Source organism: Mesoplodon bidens (genome assembly GCF_964165515.1).
Source record: "Mesoplodon bidens genome assembly, chromosome: 5".
Lineage (NCBI taxonomy): Eukaryota > Metazoa > Chordata > Mammalia > Artiodactyla > Ziphiidae > Mesoplodon > Mesoplodon bidens.
In genome coordinates this window covers 10,066,923-10,082,148 of record NC_138161.1, presented here as the reverse complement: position 1 = coordinate 10,082,148, position 15,226 = coordinate 10,066,923, and the positions used below count along the sequence as shown (strand labels likewise).

Here is a 15,226-nt window from a genome sequence, read left to right as displayed (position 1 = left end):
AATATATAAACAGCTCATACAGCTTAATATTAAAAAAACAAACAATACAATCAAAAAATTGGCAGAAGACCTAAATAGACATTTCTCCAAAGAAGACTTACAGATGGCCAAGAAGCACATGAAAAGCTGCTCAACATCACTAATTATTAGAGAAATGCAAATGAAAACTACAATGAGGTATCACCTCACACCGGTTAGAAAGGGCATCATCAGAAAATCTACAAACAACAAAAGCTGGAGAGGGTGTGCAGAAAAGGGAACCCTCTTGCACTGTTGGTGGGAATGTAAATTGATAGTCACTATGGAGAACAGTATGGAGGTTCCTTAAAAAACTAAAAATAGAACTACCATATGACCCAGCAATCCCACTACTGGGCATATACCCTGAGAAAACCATAATTCAAAAAGAGACATGTACCACAATGTTCATTGCAGCACTATTTACAATAGCCAGGTCATGGAAGCAACCTAAATGCCCATCGATAGATGAATGGATGAGGAAGATGTGGTACATATATACAATGGAATATTACTCAGCCATAAAAAGGAATGAAATTGGGTCATTTGTAGAGACGTGGGTGGATCTAGATACTGTCATACAGTGTGAAGTAAGTCAGAAAGAGAAAAACAAATATCATATATTAATGCATATATGTGAAACCTAGAAAAATGGTACAGATGAACCAGTTTGCAGGACAGAAATAGACACAGATGTAGAGAACAAATGTATGGACACCCAGGGGGGAAAGCGGCAGGGGGGGGGTGGTGGTGGTGTGATGAATTGGGCCATTGGGATTGACATGTATACACTGATGTGGATAAAATTGATGACTAATTAGAAACTGCTGTATAAAAAAATAAATAAAATAACATTCAAACAGTCAAAAAATAAATAAATAATCATAAAAAACTAAAAATAAAAAAATAAATTCCCACCAACAGGGCAGGAGGGTTCCCTTTTCACCACACTAAAAGGGTATTTTGAATTCTTAAAAACCTAACACAGGGGACTTCCCTGGTGGTCCATTGATTAAGACTTCACCTTCCAATGCAGGGAGTGTGGGTTTGATCCCTGGTCAGGGAGCTAAGATCCCACATGCCTCACAGCCTAAATAAATAAATAAATAAATAATAAATCAAACAAACAGAAGCAATATTGTAACAAATTCAAGGAAGACCATTTTTTAAAAATGGTTAAGATGGTAAATTTAAAAAAATAACTAACACAAATACAGCCTAGCTTGACCCCTATGATTCAGAAATGCTTTCAATTATCAGGTCCCTTATATCTCCTATTGTCAATACATGGGGTAATTTTAGTTTGGTTGCTCTTAAAAAAAAACCCTGTGCTCTCTGATTTCAGAAATTAGGATCAACAGACTTCTTAGAACCTGATGTGCTCATCTGTTCATATCAGAGTGACTCAGCAATGCACTGGAGCCCAGGATACTTCACTTAATGATGTTTTAATTAGCAGACTCTTTAAACTGCTATCCTGAGCTGACTAACAAGTATTACCAGAGGGAGAATGTAGTCTACAGAGCAGGAACAGTTTTGAATCTGAAGGAAAAAACAAGGTTACCAATTTAAAGTACTTGTTACATCCACACAGCAGATAGTAGAGAAATGCAAAGAAGAGTACACAGTCAAGGGCCAACACGTTTTCACAAGCTGGCCATGCAATGCCTGCATCACATACTTGCACTGGTGGGAATCTCTCCCTGAGGACTTCAGAGAGCTGTCTGGGTGAATGGCTGAGCACACACCAACTTTTAGAGTCTCCCTGAGAAAGCACTTAAACACCTACAGGACTATGATCAATACCTTCATCTCCACACTCCTCGGGGAATGCAGGAAATATTGAGATGTCAAAAGACTGACAGGCAACTCCCAAGGCAATAGAAATAAAAGCAAAAATAAACAATTGGGACCTAATCAAACTTATAAGACTTTGCACAGCAAAGGAAGCCATAAACAAAACAAAAAGACAACCTGCAGACTGGGAGAAAATATTTGCAAGTGATGCAACTGACAAGGGCTTAATTTCCAAAATACACAAACAGCTCATACAACTCAATAACAGTAAAAAAAAAAAAAAACAATCAAAAAATGGGCAGAAGACCTCAATAGACATTTCTCCAAAGAAGACATACAGATGGCAAATAGGCATATGGAAAGATGCTCAACATCGCTAATTATCAGAGAAACTCAACTCAAAACTATTGATACAATGAGGTATCACCTCACTCCAGTCAAAATGGCCATCATTAAAAAGTCTACAAACAATAAATGCTGGAGAGGGTATGGAGAAAAGAGAACCCTCCTACACTGCTGGTAGGAATGTAAATTGATGCAGCCTCTATGGAAAATAGTATGGAAGTTCCTCAAAAAACTAAAAATAGAGTTACCATATGATCCAGCAATCCCACTCCTGGGCACATATCCAGAAAAGATGAAAACTCTAATTTGAAAAGATACATGCACCCCAATGTTCATAGCAGCACTATTTACAACAGCCAAGACATGGAAGCAACTTAAATGTCCATCAACAGATGAATGGATAAAGAAGATGTTGTATGTGTGTGTGTGTGTGTGTGTGTGTATATACACACACACACACACACACAACGGAATACTACTCAACCATAAAAAAGCATGAAATAATGCCATTTGCAGCAACATGGATGGACCTAGAGATTATCATACTAAGTGAAGTAAGCCAGACAGAGAAAGACAATTATCATATGATATCACTTGTACGTGGAATCTAAAATATGATACAAATGAACCTATTTACAAAACAGAAGCAGACTCACAGACATAGAAAACAAACTTATGGTTACCAAAGGGGAAAAGTGGGGACAGGGAGGGATAAATTAGGAGTTTGGGATTAGCAGATACAAACTACTATATGTAAAACAGGTAAACAACAAAGACCTACTGTATAGCACAGGGAACTATATTCAATATCTAGTAATAACCTATAATGAAAAAGTATATATATATATATATATATATATATATATATATATATATATATATATAAAACTGAATCACTTTGCTAGATGCCTGAAACTAACACAACATTGTAAATCAACCTTTCTTCAATTAAAGTAAAATAAAATAAAATAAAAAATGATATACAAGATACACACACACAAAAAAAAAGACAGACAAGTGATTGTAAGGCAGAGCATCAAGTTGGAGGCAATGGCTAAAACTAACCAAGGAAAATGACCCACAATGTTTTTCTGCAGGCTTGAGTCATGGAAAATTAAAGGTCATTTTAAGCTACACTGGGTATTGATGGAACTGCAACCAAATGACAATAGAAGCCTCAATGTTTTCCATAGATAAAGTGAAGAGAAGGCCAAACTGGAAATAAATTACCAGCAGACCTCACTAAGGGGTGGGGAGTTGGAAAATTCTCTAATGAATATTAGATGGCAGAGAGAGAAGATACTTTTCCTTTTGCATATTTTAGTTTGTTAATTATGAACCTAAAAGCTTGATAACCTAGAATCCATATTCCACCTGCTGATTCTTCAACCTACAAAAAGACTTCTTAATTATCGAAGATTCTGGAAGCTTCTTAATGCAACCACCATGACCTGTAAAGAATCAAGTCACAGATTGGCTTGAACTGAAACCTCAAGAAGCTGTAATGTAAGGTTTGCATATGGAATAGTAAGGTGTTGAAAGCTCTTGATGTCAGTGGGTGCCCTTGTACTTGAAGGTATTTAAACCTTCCATGGTCAGTTGATTACACTACCAAAGCCCAATATTCCTCTAATACTTCTTGAGTAACTATGTGACAAAATTTGCTTACAGAATTCACCTCAATAAATCTTCAGACTTCTTAATTCAGTAGAATTAAAGATTCTATTATTTTTTCTCCTTACATTTTGCTTCTATAGTTAGTCATATTTTGCTATCAATCTATTTCCATTTCTCCAAATTGTTGTCAAGTTCTGTAATGTTTACTATTACCAAGAGCTGTTGCCACTTCTTAACAACAAGATCTAGATTTTGAAAATCTGAAAAGTTAATGATATTTGCAGAAGTGCTCAACAAGGTGGGTACAAACATGTTTATGGTTGCTTTTCATTTCACATTATTCCACTGTTCTAGCTAATGCACGGAACTAAGAACTGATATGATGTAAGCAACTAAATTTTGAATCTGTGATTTCTAACTATCTTTAACAAACTCCTCAAGAGAAAGAAATTGAGACTTTCATACAAAATAAGCATCCCTGTTTATACATATATATATAAACAGGTGTTGTGGAAAGCAAATAAAGTTGAGTACAATTTAAATAACATATTCCTCATGATGAGAGGACTCCCAGAGAGGGATATATTAAAAAGTCCTTAATTATACCTCACCTTTAGACATGCTCATACTCTTCATCAGTTTATTTCTAGTATTTCAAGCATGCCTCTTAATATTTTGTTTGCTTTTCACACTTGAATACACAATTCACATGCTTAAAAATAATGCATGCCCAAAGCTAATTCACCATAAAATTTTCCATTTTTCCTCCTATTTTATGAATTTTTAAAAACCTACACTTCTTATCACAGTTATCACAGGTATTTGGGTTCTGATATTTTCCACTGATTCTTTTAAATGAAGGCCAAAATTCTAGAGCTATTCAAACAATTATACAAACACTGCCTTTCAGTCAAAGATAGCAGAGTGGCCAAAGTTGAATTAGTCTAAACAAAGGAAACACCACACACACGGCTCCTCCGGCAGCTGAAGTGCGAAGTGTGCCTTAGAATCATCAAGGTCTCCAAGTGTGAATACATTTCAACTCAGAGACCATGTGTACACCCACAAGATATTAGGAAACAGTGACCCAGATCTCTGGTCCTTTCTGTACTGCAGCCAGGCTGGGATAGTTTCACTTCCTCACAAAGACCATGCCCCCGCAAATTCCGGCTTTCACACAAGCAGTTTCCTCAGCCTAGAATATCCTTTCCCCACCCATATTCTCCAGTTTCCATCCAGCTTATTACTACTCTCAGTTTAAACGTAGCCATCCATAAACCTCCAGGTCAGACTCTATCTGTCCGCTAGGGTCACTCTGCCCTTGAAGCTTGGCAATACTCCTCAGGATTGTAATGATGTTTGGTGGTCATTTTCCTTGTATGACTCTATACACACAGTCTGGAAACCTGTCTCTTCTGTTTGGTCCTATATTCTCATTGCCTGGCACATGGTACGCCCCTGCCAAGTCTCCACTAAACTGGATTAAATCAAGTTAAATGACAAGCTTCATAAACACAATTTGTTTCCCGAATGAGATCTTTCTTTTTGTCATGTTTAGGTAGGAGGGAGATAGAGAGATACAAAGAGAGGGGGAAAAAAGAGAGAGAAAGAGCAAGATTCATCTCTCCATCACGTAGAACAATGCCATTGAACCATGAAGGCTATTTACGTGGCATCCCAATGGGACAAGTTTTCCTTCTTACAAATAGGTCTCCAAGGGCCAAACAAAGCAAACCAAGTCTGTACTTTGGCCTGACATCTGTGGTGTTTTCGTCTTCACTCATTTCTTTGTTCCAATGGAGATCTGATCTCTGTGTGTAGTGGCAATGAATCTCTTTGATCTTCTGTGTTGACCACATGTTCCCCCAAAGCCAAGGAAACAATTGTGTCTTCAGCTGAGAACTGCAAAGTTGATTCAAATATAAAACATAAAGCTTGTATTCCAAAATGAGACCAAAAGGAGTCCTATAGTTCTAGGTTTCAGAGAAGAGGTGATATAACAATGATCCCACATCCTTAATTCCCAGTTACCACCAACGGCACGACCAGCAGCTGCCAGATACACAGAAGAAGCAACCAGAACCACAGGCAGGGAATCACACATACTTTCTCTTAAACAAAAAAGGAAACCCACTTGGGAAATAATCAGTCTTCGCCAAGGAGAAATCAAAAAGGAGGGGTGATAAAAGAAACAGAAGCTTGCTTCTAAGATAATAGTATTAACAATGAGATTTTAAACAAATACAAAAAAAATACATAGTTCAGCAAGTTCTCTTTCATCAAAAGTGCTCTAGTCATACTCCACTTGAGATTGCTCTCAAGTCTCTGGAGCTTGGCTCTTTGCCCCCTGTTGGGGCCGCTGTACCTGAGTTACCAGTAGGTACGGGAATACCAACAAACCCCTGCCTCAATGTGTTTTCATAAAGCAATACAGAAACAATTTTTGGCTTTGCTGCAAATGTGCATAATGGAAAGCAAATATTATTAAAAAGGCAATCATTTTTAGTGATTAAAATAATCCCAGGCAGAAAAAATTTCTCCCATAAGTTTCAAAGTTCTCATTTATCATCGTTTTGCCTCAAGAAGCCAGAGTAATTTTATTTTTCCTGACTTCTATTAAAAAGATCAATACATATGATTCCAAAGAGTCTCGGCTCATGAAAAGATGGAGCAGGCCTGTAATCACATATGAAAGTATTGGTTGTCATTAGCAGAAAGATTGATCTGAAAAGACAGCAGACCCAGAGTGAAAGGACTTAAAATTTTCCACTGGGCATCCCAGCAACTTTCACCTTCCAGATAATTGAATACAGATAACAGATTACCATATTAGAGGAAAGAATTGGATTGGGGATATTCAGTAGATACCCACTTTAGCAAAGCAATACCAAATTTCTCAATAATGATTTTTGTTTGATGCAAGAACATTAATGCAGCCTGACAGTACAAAGGCATAGTCCAAAGCACACTGAAGTCAAAGTTGTTGGATCAGATTTTTATACAGTTACCTGTGGCATCCGAGGTTGTAATGAATGCACGTGTTCAGTTGGCTGTTAAAAATCAAGTTAAGGAACATATTCAGGCAAATGTCATGGCCTTATTCCATGAATAGAGCTTCTTTCAGCTTTCTTCACTGAATTATTGTTATGATCCTTAGTGGTGATTGTATAAAACTCACAAGAACTGAACTCATGGACATGCAAAGGCTTTTCTTCACTGCATAGCTGTCCTTCCCTGAAACCCACTTACAGTGCAGTAAAAATGCTAGCTATAAAATAAGTTGGAATTTTTATAGGACCTTGGCAGGGCACAGTGAATTTGGAAATTCAGAGTTGTGGTCCAAGGACACTAAACTGGAGGTCAAGGTTTTCCACATCTTCATCGGCATCCTACATATGTACAATATTGACACCCCTGAGGATGGTGTTCCCAAGCTCCAGAATTGATAGATAAGACATTTTTTAAGACATCCGAATAGTTCATCACCCTTCAATCCCTTTACTTACTTAGCTGCCAGCAAATACCTGGACACCTCACAGAAATCAGATCTATTCATAATAATTAACCATTGGTCATTTTCATAATGACCTAAAAGCTGATCCTGGAGAAAGATATCAATGTCCATCCCCTATAACAATCATCTTGATAGTGTAAGTGGGCATTGCATTTGTGTTAAAAACCATTGTTTGTTATGGACTTCAACAGAGTTTGGAGACATTTTATGTTAACTGTGTTCCTCTATTACTCTTCTATGAACCCCTAAATGTGTCATTATCTAAATTTTCCACAAAAATCACACTGTCATAGCATCCACTAGACACTTCAGTGCACACAAAGCAAAACTGTTTTCCTCCATGTCTAAATTTTAAAAAATGCAAACACTTATTTTTATAAAAATACCAGAAAATGTTCACACTTTTGGAATTTCCTGTAATAATAGTAACAGGAGTAAATTCCTTTAAATACAGAGGATGGGAATAAGACCAGCCAGGAATTATTTTTAGTTTTTCAAACTTAGTAAATTCTTTTCCATTCTCAGCTGAAAGATTTTTTTTTCTTGCAACTAAGAAAACATCTCCATTTTACTAGTGCAGTACTTAAAAAAAAAAAGGAGAAATATTGTCTTTCCCATTTGTGCTTCATACAAGACTCTGTGTAAATATATGTGTACACATTTATATTTCATGCTTGTAGTAAGGCCACATTTTTTAAGCCAATTCTCTTTTCAAGAAAACTAAAGTAAGGATCACTCAAGGGCAATGTTACTTTAAAAGTGTAGCATGATGGTTCTCCAAGACTGGAGTGGGCTATGGAAATGGCCCATCTTTGTCCTGATGAAGGGTTCTCTGACAATGACCCTTGAGTCATGAGACATCACAAGGGACAGATTGCCCATGACATAGCAATGAATGTATGAATGCTCAGTGACAGGCCCACATACTGCCAGGTCTCCATCCCTCCCCTACCCTTCCCTGTTTTGCTGATGCCTTGATGAAAGAGCTACAGTATGATGCCCTGGATTGACATGCTCTCAAGGGAGATGACAATATAGCCTGTGTGATGCTCCAAGGCACACACTGAGCTCTGATTTGTACTGGGCTGTGCTAATTACAATGTGTGTGAGTTGTATCTCATTCCTGTCCTCTGTGTACAGTGTGATAAACAAAAGTTACTGAGGCATGAAACACGAAATAAATAGGGCCTCAAACACCCTACCTTTCCAAACACCATGGAAATTATAGTATATTTTTTTAACAGAAAAGACAAAATGAGAAAAAAGCTACAATGTAACTGTATTAGTCAGAGCTCTCCAGAGAAACAGAACCAATAGGAGAGACAGAGACAGAGATTGATTTATTAAGTATAAGGAATTGGATCATGTGATTATGGAGGGAGACAAGTTCCAAGATTTTCAAGGTAAGTCAGCAAGCTGGAGAGTCAGTGGTATATAGTTCCAGTCCAAGTGCAAAGGTCAGAGAACCAGGAGAGCTGATGTGTGGTTCTACTCTGGAGGCCAGCAGGCTCAAGACCCAGAAAAGCCAAAGTTTCAGTTCAAGTGCAAAGGCAGGTAAAAGCCCAGCTCAAATGACACTGGGCAGGAAGAGTTCCCTCTTAACCAAGCAGAGGGTCAGCATTTTTGTTCTATTCAGGCCTTCAACTGATTGGACGCATTCCACAGAGGGAGGGCAATCTGCTTTACTCTGTCAACTGATTTAAGTGCTAATCTCATGCAAAAACACCCTCACAGAACACCCAGAATAATGTTTGACCAAATATCTGGGTACCCTATGACCCAGTCAAACTGACATATAAAATTAACCATCACAATAACCGTTTCAAATGCAAACCAAATACACTTTGTTTTTTTATCTTAATACAAGTAATAACATAACTTCTCTTCATCCCTTTTTTGTGATGATTCTTTTTGTCCATTTGGTTTAAATATTTCTCTGTATGTCAAAAAGCAGGCAATAGATAGGTAGTAAAATTTCACTGAAAATTCATTTCCTTCAGCTAAAGCAAACTCAAGGAACATTTATCTAATAAAATGGAGAATCAATAAAATTATAATTTTAAGTCATAGTCAATGCCAAGTTGTTCTGTAAAGAAATTTGATAGGAATCCATGTTCTTTTCTTTGGTAGGAAAAATAATATTAAAAGGAGAATTAATTTACAGTATGGCCACAATATTCTTTTTTTTTTTTTTTTACGATACTTGGGCCTCTCACTGCTGTGGCCTCTCCCTTTGCGGAGCACCGGCTCCGGACGCGCAGGCCCAGCGGCCACGGCTCACCGGCCCAGCCGCTCCGCGGCATGTGGCGTCCTCCCGGACCGGGGCACGAACCCGCATCCCCTGATCGGCAGGCGGACTCTCAACCACTGCGCCACCAGGGAAGCCCTTAAAAGTAGAATTAATTTAATGATCATCATATTCGTTGGTTTAGTGGTGATAAGAAACATGCATCCAGCTTCTATTCCTTTGAAACTGCACTTTCCAATTCTTTAAGGACCTTGCTACTCAAAGGGGGTTCCACAGAGAGGCAGCATCTGCATCACTTAGGAGTTTGTTTAAAATGCAGATTCCAGACCCTACACCAGGAATATTAGATCAGAATATCTGGGGGTGGAGCCTAGGTATTTGCATTTTAAGAAGCTCTCCGGCACCATAACATTTGAGAATCCCCACGTTAAACAATGCTTTATCCCTCTAAATTTTGGAGGATTACATTCTTTTTGATAAAGTTAGTGGTACTAGAGAATGTCAAGATAATACAGTATTAAAATGTAATAGTAAGTTTGAAATTTAAATATTAAATGAAAGTTAATATTAAAATATTATGTTTGCTTTGCATTTCACTCTATCATCTTGGCATAAATAGACAGCCCTCAGAAGACATTTCAAATTGTCAATATTTCTCTAATTAGTCATATTTTCAATTAAAATTTAGGCACTAGACAGCACATATCACAGCACATTTTCTTTGCTACAGTTCTATGACCTGCTGTTACAATGAAGAGGATTATAACTCTTGTCTTCATATTGAGTGGTGTGGCCAATGCCAATCTTGGTTCCATGAAGACAGCCCTGTCTCTTCAGCATGGAGTCCTCCCTTATTCCATGCAACCATTCCGTTAAGCAGTGGTTCTTAGCCTACAAGGATCACCTGGGGGGCTAAAGTGCCGATACCTGGCCTCACCCAGAAATTCTGATTCAGACTCTGGCTGGGAGAGTCTAATTGTATTTGAAAATCCCACCTGAGGGGTTCTAAAGCAAACAGGTATGTGAACTGCCCTGAGAAACCCTGTGACCTAGAGGTGAATGAACGAAATACTCCAATTTTCCTTATCCAGAAAAAGTGAGAGCATAATTAAATTGATATGCTACATCCACTTCAGAATGTTTCAAAAACGTGCACAAATATCCACATACTTCCTCTCGCCTCCAAAAGACACTAAGAGGCAAACTATTCTGAAAATAGAAGAAAGTTAACTATCTTAAGATTTGAACTCCTTGTAAAGAGCTGTGATAGTATATAACTTCAATACATGCTCCAGACTAACAAAAAGGATTATTAATCTATCATTTAATTTTTTAAAATATTCATTGGTAAATCTCTCTTTTGAGCAGCACGAATAAATACCTAAAGGTAAGAAATATGCCAAACCAAAAACTAAACTCTGACAACAATTCATGATAGAAATAAAATCAGCTCCAAAATCTGAGATAAACCACAGATAAAAGAGAGGTTTTTGACTGTGACCTTCAAATCAATTCTTTGGTTTTCTTTTACAACTGGAAAAATGACTGCATTTTCACTAAATCTAATTTTTCTCTTTCACGTAACATCGATTTAAAGGCAATGTTATCAATAGGAACTTCCAAAGCCATAATTCTGTTGAAACCAAAATACACAGTTTATGAGCAAAGATTAGCAAATTATTTTAGAAAAAGACATCAAGGCTTGGGATAAGCCCAGAATGATGTGAAATGAGGAGGGCAGGCAGGAAGAGTAAGAATAGGAAAGATGTATTCTTCAAAATTCTATTGAGGTTTTTTTTTAATTCATAGAAGGGTAACTTTATGGAAAAACTTTGCAAAGAAATTAATGATAATAAAGCAGCTGAACAGCATGGCAGGCATTGAAAGACTTGGAAATGAGTGAATGAATAAATGCACGAACAAATAAGAAATTGAATCAGTGAACTGTTGTGCAAATCCCTTGGGGCCTGATACAGTGAGCTGTGTTAGGAAAACGGGTTGAATAAAATATAGTCCATGTCTCTAAGGCACTCACCACCTAGCCAACAGAGTCACAGACATCTATCTCTACAACTAGGCATAATACAGAAAGATGTGTGATACACCAGTCTTATGAAATAGTGATTCAGGAACAATGAGGGTAGCGTGATGAATTCTCCTGGGGACTATAATCAGGGTGGCCTTACAGCGGAGGTGAGTGTTTTGCAGACTTTGGGTCTCAGCAAGCCTCCGGGTGAAGGCATCACTAGCTTGAGACAGTCTAATTTGTGCGGAGTTTCCCCTTGGGTCCTCTGCTCGACTCTCATTACACACTTCACGTGCACATGTTCAGCTACTATCTGTATGCTTATGACTCCCAAAACTATGTCTTCAGACAAAAACCTCCTGCCTGGGTTTCAGAATCACATCCAAATTGCCTCCTGAATAACCTACAGACTCCTCAAATTCATTATACCTAAATCTAAACACTTTAACTTCCCCCCCCCTTCTCTACTCTCAACCCCATCCTCTCTTATTTGCTTTCTCAATGAAAGACGTAGCCACTTATAGCCTGAGACAGAAATTATGCATAATCCCAGATTCTCCCCCTCCCTACATCTCAGTCACTAAGCCCTGCCACTTCCACTTAAAAATCTCACCCTCCTGATATGGGAACATATGTATATGTATAACTGATTCACTTTGTTATAAAGCAGAAACTAACACACCATTGTAAAGCAATTATACTCCAATAAAGATGTAAAAAAATAATAATAAAAATTAAAAAAAATAAAAGAAATCTCACCCTCCTTTCATTCTTCCACAGCCATAGTCTTAGTTGATACTCTTATCATGTTTTACCTTATATTCGTGTCTCTATTTTTATTCACTTCCAGTTCATCCTCCACTGCCAGAGGGATGGACTGTAGTTGATAGTGACTTTGTTTTTCTGATTAATATCTTCCAGTGGTGCCTCAGCACTTCAGGGTAAATCACACATTCCTCATGAACTGGGTTCTCTCACCCTACCAACCTTTTCTCCACTGCCCCAACAGGTACTCAGAGCTCTGACCATATGGCACTTCATCCTGTGGCTTGACCTAGACTGTTTTCTCTGGCCTCAGCATCCTTAACTTCCCTTTAACTGACCACTTTCCCTGCCTGTTTAGCTTCTGCTCAGCCCAGTGACCTTTCCCCTTCCTTTGGGAGGCATCTCTGATCCTCATCTCTGATCCTCTGGCCCCTAGCTCTCTGTGCCAGTCTCTAGTGGAGGGCTCCCACACTCATTGGTATTGGTTAGAATATTTGCCTACATCCCGCAAGCTGACTGTGGAAGCTTGAGGGCAGGACTTTGTTCTGTTCATCTTTATATCCCTCATGTCTAGCACGAAGCTCATCACATTAGAAAAATGCAACTATTTGTGAATTATCTTCATTAACTAAAACCTTTCTCTGAGCTTCATAATTGTTGACATTTAAGAATGAATAGTTGAAAACCTCAGAAATCATATGACTAGTAAACAAACTTTCCTTCTCAAAAATAAACTGCCAAAAACAATAACTACATCCTCAAGTTACACAAGTATCATATTTTAAAAAACTGATTGGATATTGAAAATTTGGGTCAACCAGTTGTTTTCTTCTAAATTGTGCCAAATAACTGATTTGGTAGTTATTATTGCTTAAACCATTATATTATCTGATACTTTCCAGACAGCTGAGTTAGTGGCGCAGTTGCTTAAGTTTCATGTAGGTGCAATCTGTGTGACGTGTTGGCAGATTTCACTGAGTTCCTGCAACTCAATCCCTCAAGCGCTTTTTTGAGCATCTACTTTATGATTGGCATAGATGCTATACCAATGCTTCTCCAAGTTATCCCATGGACCACCTTCATCTAAATAACCTGAGGGTCAAATGCAGATTCTTACACTCCACACAAGAAGTCTTAAACCAGATACCCTAGAAGCAGGGTCTGCTTCATCTTTAAAAAGTCCACCCTATAAATATTTATTCAAACCAAAGTTTGAGAGCCATTGGTCTACACTTTGGACAGTCCAACAGAAAGTGGAAGAAAAGGATGAGGGAGTGAAGGGATGAGGGAGTGAAGGAGGTCAATTGGGAAGAAAGGTCAATATATTAAGATATAGGGTCAGCTGCTGTGACAAGGAGACCCAAGATAAGAAGACTTTGTTTCTGTTTCACATAATGGTCTGAGCATAGGCAGTCCAGGGCTCATGTGAAGTCATCAAGGCATCAGGAACCCAGAATTCTTCTACCTTGGTGCCCTGTCATTCTGAGAGTCTTTCTCTCATCTACATGGTCTAAGATGGTTCATTACCTCACCCTTGTTCCAATAAGGCGAGACGGAAAGGAAAACCGTGCCTCCCCTTAAAGGCACAAGCCAGAAGGTGCACTCACAACACCTGTTTATATTCCAGAACATACCCATGTAGCTTCATCCAACTACAAAGGAGACTGAGAAGTGAACTGGGGTGAGAAGAAGTCCATGTACCCCACTAAAAATTGTTCTATAAGAATTGAGAAAAGGGGAAATAGATAATGAGGTCAACTTGCAATTCCTGTCACCTAAGAAAACGATGAAGAGGAGAGAGGGGTAAGAGCTGGAGAGGAGGTGGAAGGGAAGGAAAAACCATAAAACCAATTGTCAATTCTCCAAAACATTCTCCATCCTGCAACCCCCAACCCCCATCCAAATACATGTACTTAGAGCCTGGTGTTCCTGATTTTCTGAGCTTCTTTAATCAAAATAGTTGTATTCACTTTCACTCATACCCCTCTAGCCTTGGCCTTAGACATTGACTTTGCTGGACAATAATCTGCTGCCAGTGTTTCCACTAGCACTGGCATAATGGGCTACAGGCACAAGCTGCTTATCCAAGTTCTCTGCTTTATATTAAAAGTCATGGGCTTGGGCTTCCCTGGTGGTGCAGTGGTTAAGAATCTGCCTGCCAATGCAGGGGACACGGGTTCGAGCCCTGGTCCGGGAAGATCCCACATGCCGTGGAGCAACTAAGCCTGTGCGCCACAACTACTGAGCCTGTGCTCTAGAGCCCGCGAGCCACAACTACTGAGCCCACATGCCACAACTACTGAAGCCTGCGTGCCTAGACCCTGTGCTCCACAACAAGAGAAGCCGCCACAGTGAGAAGCCCGCGCACCACAACAAAGAGTAGCCCCCGCTTGCCGCAACTAGAGAAAGCCCGCGTGCAGCAATGAAGACCCAATGCAGCCAAAGATAAATAAATTTATAAAAAAAAAAAAGTCATGGGCTTACGGACGTATTTTAAGCAGCACCATTTCCTTGCTTTTGGTTAAAGATGGCACTGTTTGATCAGTCCAAACACGGCACTCTTTCTCTATGAATAGTGCCCCTGATATTGGGCAATACTGTGACCCTTGTGCTTGCTGAATTGAATTTCCAAGTGAATATTTATCGCAGCTTTCACGTGGAAACCGCACTTTGGTTTGTAGTCCAGCTGCTGGAGAAACTCTAAAATGTGAAGGGACAGGCAGCTTTAGTGTTATTCCTACATTCAGGGTATCTTTCCCGCAGAGTAAGAACTGCCGTGGCCTCGGGCCCAGAATGCTGGCCTGTGAAGAACAGCCCCTCCAGCCTTTCAGGAGCCTAAGATGAACCGCATGACAACCATTCCACAGATCAGACATCAGGTCAGATCTTACTCCTT

General features: G+C 38.9%; 1 protein-coding gene across 8 annotated transcripts in view; it reads right to left on the bottom strand.

Moving 5' to 3' along the window:
- SETD4 (SET domain containing 4) overlaps nt 1–15,226 on the bottom strand; it is a 431,158-nt gene that overhangs the window by 126,539 nt on the left and 289,393 nt on the right. Inside the window, exon 17 of one of the 8 annotated variants that reach the window (XR_014015959.1) lies at nt 6,813–6,827. The exons of the other annotated variants lie outside the window; for them this stretch is intronic. The gene's annotated coding sequence lies outside the window, so the exon portion shown is untranslated. Of the gene's footprint in view, nt 1–6,812; nt 6,828–15,226 lie in introns of those variants that run through there. 8 annotated transcript variants of the gene reach the window in all.